Source organism: Papio anubis, chromosome 4, assembly GCF_008728515.1.
Source record: "Papio anubis isolate 15944 chromosome 4, Panubis1.0, whole genome shotgun sequence".
NCBI classification, from domain to species: Eukaryota; Metazoa; Chordata; class Mammalia; order Primates; family Cercopithecidae; genus Papio; species Papio anubis.
In genome coordinates, this window is record NC_044979.1 from 97,400,411 (window position 1) to 97,409,935 (window position 9,525).

General features: G+C 39.3%; 1 pseudogene; it reads right to left on the bottom strand.

Annotated features, from left to right (window-relative positions):
- Positions 1-6,253: 6,253 nt before the first annotated feature.
- Positions 6,254-8,712, bottom strand: LOC110742737 (annotated as a pseudogene).
- Positions 8,713-9,525: the final 813 nt, after the last annotated feature.

Genomic DNA, 9,525 nt, shown 5'->3' on the forward strand with positions numbered 1-9,525 from the left:
AGAAACTGTTGAAATGAGTCTTGAGATAGAGTTCTCTCTATTTAATTACTATCTATTACAGTAGTCCTCCCTATCCATGGGTTCTGCAGCCAAAGATTAAACCAACCACAGAGAAAAAAATTTTGAAAAAAAAAACAATAAAAAATAGCAATTCAACAATAAAAAAATAATACAAATAAAAAACCAGTACAGTATAATAACTACACAGCATTTGCATTGTATTAGGTATTATAAGTAATTAGAGATGATTTAAAGTATAAGAGAGGATGTGCATAGGTTAAGGGCAAATACTATGCCATTTTAGATCAGGGACTTGAGGATTCATGGATTTTGGTATGTGGGGGAGTTGGGTCTTGGAACTAATACCATGTGGATACCCAGGATACCCAGGGACAACTGTACATTCGCTCTTTCTTTTTTTTTTTTTAATGTTGTTTTTTTTTTTGAGACGGAGTCTCGTTCTGTTGCCCAGGCTGGAGTGCAGTGGCACGATCTCGGCTCACTGCAACCTCCACCTCCCGAGCTCACGCCATTCTCCTGCCTCAGCCTCCCGAGCAGCTGGGACTACAGGCGCCCACCACCACGCCCGGCTGATTTTTTGTATTTTTTAGTAGAGACGGGGTTTCACTGTGTTCACCAGGATGGTCTCGATCTCCTGACCTCGTGATCTGCCCGCCTTGGCCTCCCAAAGTGCTGGGATTACAGGCGTGAGCCACCGCGCCCGGCCTGCTCTTTCTTTTTTACATTATCCCCTTTCACTCCTCTTTCTTCCTCACCTCTTTGTAGTCACATCTCTTAGCTGAACAACAACTCTGATTCAAGAAGTTGTTACTGAGAGTTAGGTCATGTCCATACAGATGAATTAGGAGGCTTTCTGTGCTCAAGGCCTCAGGCTGGTTCTCACCTTCATTTCCAGTGTTTTCACCGACATTCAGCCTGAGTCTCAGGAACTCTTTTCTGAATGGTTGAAAGGACTTCCTAACTGACCTTTCACCTCTTTCTCCACTTCTTTCTTCCACCTTTTGAATCTGTCTGCTACATGAATCTCCCTGAAATTCAGCTCTCACCACATATTTCTGTAAACCCCCTCTCGCCACATCGTGCCACATTACCTACCAAATAAAGCCAACAGTTTTCTTTCTGGTGTGTGGGGTCCTCCACAATATGGCGTCACCTTTCCTTCTCTCCTTCCTCCTGTTCCCCATGGCCCTGACCATCATCTGTCCTTCTCCAGCAGGCTCTGCATTCCCTATCCAGCTTTTGATCCATTTGCATCCCCTCCTCACATGGGCCAAAGCCCTGCCCATTCTTTAAGGCCAGGAATAAATGCCACTTTATAATTTGTCCTGGTTTCCCAAAGCCTATAAGGCTCTTCCTCCCCTCAGCCTCTACAGCACATTGTAACTCTGTTTCAGTTTTATAGGACTCTACCTTGTTCCATAGATATTTAGGTAAGACAGGAAGAACTTTCTGCCTATAAAAAGGAGACACTGAAATGTACTTCCAAGGAAGGAGGGGAGAATTTAGCTTTCTCTGCAAGTTTTGAAGAAAGAGATCCATCTTTGAGGGAAATTTTATATGAGGTCTTGTCTGGAGGTCAGTCAATGAACTGATGGCCGCCAAAGGGTCTGGATAATTAAAATTCTAGTAAATTTCTTGAGACAGTTTTAATTCCTTGAGACAGCACATGCACGTAGATGCATAGGAAGAACACTAGAACAGCTTCTACTGAAGAAGACTAAGAACTATCATGGAGCTGTTTTCACTTTGCCAAAGGAAAGAGTAGCCAGGCCTCCTAGAAACTGGGCTGTTTTGAGGTTCTCCATACCTTATTGGGACTAGGTAAATTATTTTTCCTTCTTCTACAGCGATTTAGATCTTGGGATCCCTGTCCAATTCATTTCCTGGTTCTTTGTAGAAACCTTGAGTATGTGGGTCCCTATCAGGAAACAGTGTGAAAGAGGGGAGATATTGGATTGCCAGCACTCTTCACATGTGTTATGTGTTTAACTTCCATATTAACACATAAGGCAGAAAACATTTCCTCCAATTTTTTAAATGTCAAAATGTTAGAAGTTTAGTGACTGGTTCAGGATTACTTAGTAAGTGTTGAAATGGGTATTCAAACTGAGGTCATACTCTTTCTCATTCCATTCAAATCTTCCCACCACCCCTTTCTTGTCATCAGTTCTCCTTTTGGACTTTCTCTCCCATATGGCCCTAGAACTAACCTGTTGGCCCAACTTCCACCAATTTCTCACTGCTGTATCAATCTGAGGTCTGTCCTTCACCTTCTCCCAGAATCAAAGGAGATTTTTGTGTGTGTGTGTCCCATTCTTTCAGGGCTACATTGTTAGCCAACCCAGAGATGATTAAGAGCTAAACTATCAGTGATCTGTTATGACTCAAAGACTATTATCCACCCATGATTGTGGCTTTATTCATTTCTCCTTTAGTTCTATTCATTATGCTTTATATATTTTGAAATTTATGTGAGTAGGCATATACAAATTTAGGATTTTAAGGTCTTTCTGATGAACTATGTTATCATCATAAAATGTTTCTCTTCATCTCTGATAATATTTCTTGTCTTGAAGTCTATTTTGTCTAATAATAAAGCCACATCAACTTTCTTATTATTAGAATTTGCATAACAATCTTTTTCCATCCTTTTACTTTCAGTATCTCTAAGTCCTTATATTTAAAATGTGTTTTCTGAAAACAGCATACAGTTGACATTGAGTTGTTTTTGTTTAAAAATCAAATCTAGGCTGGGCATGGTGGCTCAGGCCTATAATCCCAGTACTTTGGGAGGCCAAGGCGGGTAGATGACCTGAGATCAGGAGTTGGAGACTAGCCTGGCCAACATGGTGAAACCCCGTCTCTACTGAAAATACAAAAATTAGCTGAGTGTGGTGGTGCACACCTGTGATTCCAGCTATGGGGAGGCTGAGGCAGGAGAATTGCTTGAATGGGGAGGTGGAGTTTGCAGTGAGCGGAGATTGCGCCATTGCACTCCAGCCTGGGCAATAAGAGTGAAACTCCATCTCAAAAAAAAAAAAAAAAATCAATTCTGATAATATCTTTTAAATGGAGTGTTTAGTTCATTAGCCTTTTATATTGTATAAAATTTAAGGTATACAACATGATGTTTTGGTATATATATCCATTCATTAACATTTAATGTAATTATTGATAAAGCTGGATTTTTGTTTCCCATCTTGCTCTTTTAGGGTTTTGGGTTTTCTTTTCTTTTCTTTTCTTTTTAGAGAATTGCATTTGAATAGGAAACGCCTGGATACCATGCATCTAACCCTGTTTGGTAATATTTTAGACAATCATAACAGATGAAGCGAAAGGGTCCTTCTGACATCTGCTACATGTTGCCAAGTAAGCATTTGAACTTTTTGCTTATAAGTAAAGGAATGCCCTAATTATTTAACATTTAGGTCATTTTCTGTTTTTACTTCCAGAAATGGTATCTTAAAGATCATCTTCACACATAGCCTTTTCCTCCTGTTTTGGTCTGATGTAATAGGCTAGACTTCCAGAAGGAGGATCATTGGGTCAAAAATATTGAACATTTATAAAGTTACTCTATTGTTTTCCAAATGGGTGATACCAATTTACCATGCAACCAGCAATGTATGACAGTACATATTTTGCCACATCTTTACCAGTATTGAATGTTCCCAATTAATTAAAATTTATTGTATTTATAAATTTAATTATACAATAATTTCTGGGATTATATTTAGTATATCTTAAAATTGTTTATGTGCTATGAGAACCTCCAGAGCAGTAGGAAAAAAATATAAAATATCCTATTTATTATGCTGAGAATTCTAAGAAGGTTTTTATCTAGGCAGAGTGAAAAATTGTGGAGTAGATCTAGGGAGACTGAAAAATTCCCTGGTTGGTTCCTAAAGAAAGCCATCACTCCTTAAAAGACCTCTCTATCCTGTCTCCATCAAAATCTCATGCCAAATCTGCATTCTACTTCATCCTGAGGTATTGTCTCAAAAGGAATTTGCATGATGCAAACTTTCATGTACCTAAGGGATAGCTATGTGCTTAGAATAGTGACTGGCCCCCCATGACATCAGTGGAAAATGAAAATCTTTGCTAATTAGGTGCCTTTGTAGTAAGGAAACATAATGATTTCTATTATGCAATTAAGTATGAGCATTTCTTTCATTATAAACTGCAATTCTTCTTTGTTATGTGAGAGCAAGAACTAATTTTATTTTCAGATCAATAGTTGGAATGCCGAGTTAATAAACGTGTGATGTTAATATAGTATAAAATAGCAAATTAGGCTGCTTGGGTTTGAGAGCATTTTTTTTTTTTTCTTTCTGAGACGGAGTCTCACTCTGTCGCCCAGGCTGGAGTGCAATGGCATGATTTCAGCTCACTGCAACCTCTGCCTCCCAGGTTTAATCGATTTTCCTGCCTTAGCCTCCTACAGATGTGTGCCACCACATTGGGCTAATTTTTCATTTTTAGTAGAGACAGGGTTTTGCCATTTTGGCCAGGCTGGTCTCAAACTCCTGACCTCAGGTGATCCACCCACCTCGGCCTCCCACAGCGCTGGGATTACAGGCATGAGCCACCACACCTGGCCTGGGAGCATCTTTTTAATCAGACCACATGACTATGGCTAGGTTGCGTGAATCACTGCTGCTCTGGAGTTTTCTGGATTGCAGAGCTCTTCCTGATTGAAGCAGGTCTCCTGAAAAATCACAATGGGACTTTGAATAAATACTTCCATCTCTTAGGCCTGTCTCATAAAATTGGTGGGGTTCTGAAATATGTTTTCTCAAGGGTTGAAATGCATATTTATTTTTTTGTTGGGTGGGCTGAGCCAATAATGATTGGAATCAATAAGAAAGTCCTTCATCAGTAGAGTTTATAATAGCAGCTTTAAAGGTCTCCAGATATGAGATGAACTCTGTTAAGTTTTATTGGTAATTTACCAGGTATACTTCATGAAATTTACTCAGATAATTTCAGAATTCATTTTTACCCGCAACCACTGAAAGCCTCTAAAGATTTCAGGAGACCCAAACTCATTTCTACCCTGGCCAATATCTGCAGATCTAGCCCACACAGCTGGCTTCCAACTGTCTGTACCTCAGCTCTCACAAAGACACTGGTTTTGTTTTATTTTGTTTTGAGATGGAGTCTCACTCTCTTGCCCAGATTGGAGTGCAGTGGCACGATTTCGGTTCACTGCAACCTCTGCCTCCCGGGTTCAAGCAATTCTCCTGCCTCAGCCTCCTGAGTAGCTGGGATTACAGATGTACGCCACCACATCCAGCTAATCTTTGTATTTTTAGTAAAGACAGGGTTTCACCATGTTGGCCAGGCTGGTCTTGAATTCCCAACCTCAAGTGATCCGCCTATGTCGGTCTTCCAAAGTGCTGGGATTACAGGCATGAGCCACTGTGCCCGGCTGATCAATACATTTTTTCTTTTGTACTCCAAAGCAATGTATACTCATTGTTGAAAACTTGTAAAATAAGCAAAAGAAAGAAAATAAAAATCATTCAATAAATGTTTTTCTACTTGCTTATCTATATTTAAAAATTTTCAACATTGAATAGATATATTTATAATAAGAAAAAGTTATATTTAATTTTTAAAAATTTCAGAAAGATATACTTCAAAATGTTTATAGTCTTTTTAGCTTTTTTCCCCTTAATTTTGTATAATGATAACTATGTTACTTTTATAATTGAGAAAAATAATTTCAGAATAAATATTAGTATTAATTATTAATATAAATTAATTAATATAAATATTATTAAAATTAATTCCACCACTCAGAAAGAAGTATTGCCAATATTTTGGTGTATATCTTTCAAGTCTTCTTAGGAAAGAAGACTGTATGTCTAGCTAGAGTTTTATTTTATTAATTTAAAAAAAGACATGTATTCAGTGTTACGATCAGACTGTTAGATTTAGCAATCCATAGCATGGGTGCATTAAAAACTTTTGTTAGAATGCTTTATACTTTCCACAGAACAGAACAGAACAGAAACTAAAATAACCTGCCACAAATACAGTCCTTGAGCTTTTTGTGCGTACACGTGAGCATTGTCTAAAACATATCTTCTTTGTAGCAGCTGGGCACTGCCACCACAGTGCTTGGTTGAGTCCACAAATCTGTTGTAACTGGTAGCTTCCCTGTCACCTGTTTGGCTCTCCTCTCCTGCCAAGCTTTGTTGGTGTCAGTAATTAAAATCTTCTGCCATTGACATAGTGACTGCTGCTACTAGAAGCACCACACCCACCTTGGTTTCATGATTTGGCAAAGTATTGGCCTCCACCACCATAGGGGCCAAAGCTTCTGCCTCCAAAGTTTCTTCCCTTCATGGGTCCAAATCTGGAGATTGATTATTGTAATTGCCAAAATCATTGTAGCTTCCACCACCTCCAAAATTGCTCCTATCATTACCAAATCCCTTATAGCCATCTCCACTGCCACCATATCTACCACCAGCACGGCTGCTACCAAAGCTACCATAACCACTAATGTTTCCTCCATGACCAAAGATGTCATGACCACCAAAACCATCTCCACGACCACCACCAAAGCTTCCAGAATGACTTCGACCTCTTTGGCTGGATGAGGCACCAGCCATCTCTTGCTCCGACAGGGCTTTCCTAACATCACAGTGTGGCCACTCCCACGAGAGTATTTCTGAACGACAGTCTTATCTGTGGAGTCATGGTTGTCAAAGGTTACAAAAGCAAAGCCTCTTTTCTTTCCACTGCCTTGGTCAGCCATGATTTCAATATTTCGATTTTCCCATACTGTTCAACATAATCTCTTAGGTGACGTTCTTCAGTGTCTTCTTTAACACCACCAACAAAGATCTTTTTCACAGTTAAGTGGGCACCTGGTCTTTGAGAACTTTTTCTTGAGACAGCTGTCTTTGGTTCCACAGCTCTTCCATCCACGTTGCGTGATCTTGCATTCATGGCTGCATCCACCTCCTCCGCAGTGGCATATGGGACAACCCACAGCCCCTGGAGTGCTTGGTGTTTGGCTCTTTCGTTAGCATACGGACTCTGAGTGTTTCCAGTTGCTCAGAATGGCTCCTCACACTCTCATTGGTTGTTCCAAAGTTCTTCCCCCACATGAAGAACTTCCATAGCTGTTCAAGCTCTTTAAAAGGCTCTGACTTAGGACAGCAGTGGGAAGAGACTTTAGCCATGCTTCCTCGGCTCCTCTGTTACTTAGGGGAGCCCTTGGTTCTCAATCTTTTGTCCAAGTCCTGATTTTGCATTTCACATAAATCCCCAATACTATTCTCATTCATTTGAGAAGGGTGGTGCTGTTAAGAAGGCAGTAGAAGGGATTTATGTCCTGGATGGAAGTTTGCACAAAATAGTTTTTTAAAACTCAAACTATGTAGGTTTCCAAGTCTTTTTTCATTTAGCGTGGGGACTAGTTGGAATCAGAAGCAGTAAATATAACTGATTGTAGAAGACATTAAATGTAGAAAAAAAGATCCAACTACCTGGTGTGCAATCCAACCATCTCAAATACTAAAACTTTATGTTCAGTCATAATATTTTCCTCTTGGAATGAAAACATCTGAGTGTAATAGTAAAGCAACAGGGACTCACCAAAGAGTGAAGTTATCACTTGCCTGCAGAAGAGGAGGCATTTAAAAGCACTCTATTCCCTGTGGCCCTCTGTATTATAAAAGTTTCATGATAAATCCATCCCCAGCTAATGCCTAGGGTGATTTAAATATATAGCAGCAGAGTCTCCAGTGGTCAATTGAGGGATAACGAGTTCTGGAACTGCCAAAGTGAACAGAAATCCTCCTGGTTCAAGCTTTTTGTTTTTTTCTTTTTGAAGTGATGCACTGATCAACAGTAAGGGAGAGGAATATATGAAAAGAAAGGGAGGCTGAGAGGCAGAGGGAAAGACAGAGGCTAGGCGTTTGTGATTATGTAATCCAAATATATACCAAGTGGCATGCTGAAAAGTCTCTCTCAGCAGGCAGCACACTCCCATGCTGAACATCCAAATGGAACATTTCTAATATCATCAGTGTTGTTCACAAACACAGAAGTATATTTGGTATAAGCAAATCCTTGGATACATTTGTAGAAGTGGATAATAGAAAATTCGAAACTAAAATCTGTCTGTTCCAACACACACACACACACACACACACACACTCTCACACTGTGATGACTTTCCATCTCTTCACACTTGTACTTTTAAAAATATCAAAAGCCTTGAGTTTGGAAATCTTCCTTCCCTTCAGTTTCAGATATCCCTTCTCCTTCCCTCTTTGAATACAGTTACCAACTACAATCAGCTTCGGAACTCCTTTCCCTTCAAAACAGGTTCATAATGATTAAAAAATTATTTTTCACTTGTGAAACTTTATCTGTAAGCAACTTTAAACATGCTATATTTAGGCATGCTTAGTAATAGGCATCTTCAAGAAAAATAAAATGTAAGTCTAAAAGCTTACATACTAAGTAGTTTTACTAATTTCTAGACTATAACTTTCTTCAAGGCAAGGAGGGCATTTGATTTATGAAAAAGTTATTTGACTAGCATACATCTTTGGAGTTCAAAGAACCAAGGGTCCAAGGTAAAAACTTATGTAGCATCTCCTAGACCTCCTAGTCTGAAGGAAAGAAAGAAAAAGAAAAAGAAAAGAAAAGAAAGGAAAAGAAAAATATTTTGAGCACTGGACCATAGTAGGTTCTTTTTTTTTTTTTTTTTTTTTTTTTGACAGAGTGTTCACTCTGTTGCCCAGGCCAGAATGCAGTGGCTTGATGTTGGCTCACTGCAACCTCCACCTCCCAGGTTCAAGTGATTCTCCTGCCTCAGCCTCCCGAGTAGCTGGGATTACAGGCACACGCCACCACCCCCTGCTAATTTTGATATTTTTAGTAGAGACGGGGTTTCATCATGTTGGTCAGGCTGGTCTTGAACTCCCGACCTCGTGATCCGCCTACCTCGGCCTCCCAAAGTGCTGGGATTACAGGCATGCCACTGCACCTGGCTCATAGTAGGTTCTTAGTAAATGTCCTGTATATTTACCCATATTTTCTGAATAAGTTTAACATTTTTCTCTTTATTTTAGTATTTTACTTTATCACTGATTTTATGCAATTTGATTGTGATATGACTTAGTGTAGTGTTTTTCACGTTTCTTGTGCTTTGGGTTCATTGAACTTCTTGGATCTGTGGGTAATGAAATTTGAAAAAAAATTTTATCACTTCTTCAAATATTTTTTCAGCCCTCCCTTCTTTCTTCAGAAACTCCAGTCACATGTATATTAGGCTCTTGAAGATGTCATAAAATTCCCTGATGCTCTTTTCTTTTAGTTTTTAAAATCTTGGTATTTTATTTCTAATTTTTTTTTTAAAATTTGAGATGGAGTCTTGCTCTTATCACCCAGGCTGGAATGCAATGGCACGATCTTGGCTTACTACAACCTCTGCCTCCCAGGTTCAAGCGATTCTCCTGCCTCAGCCTCCCA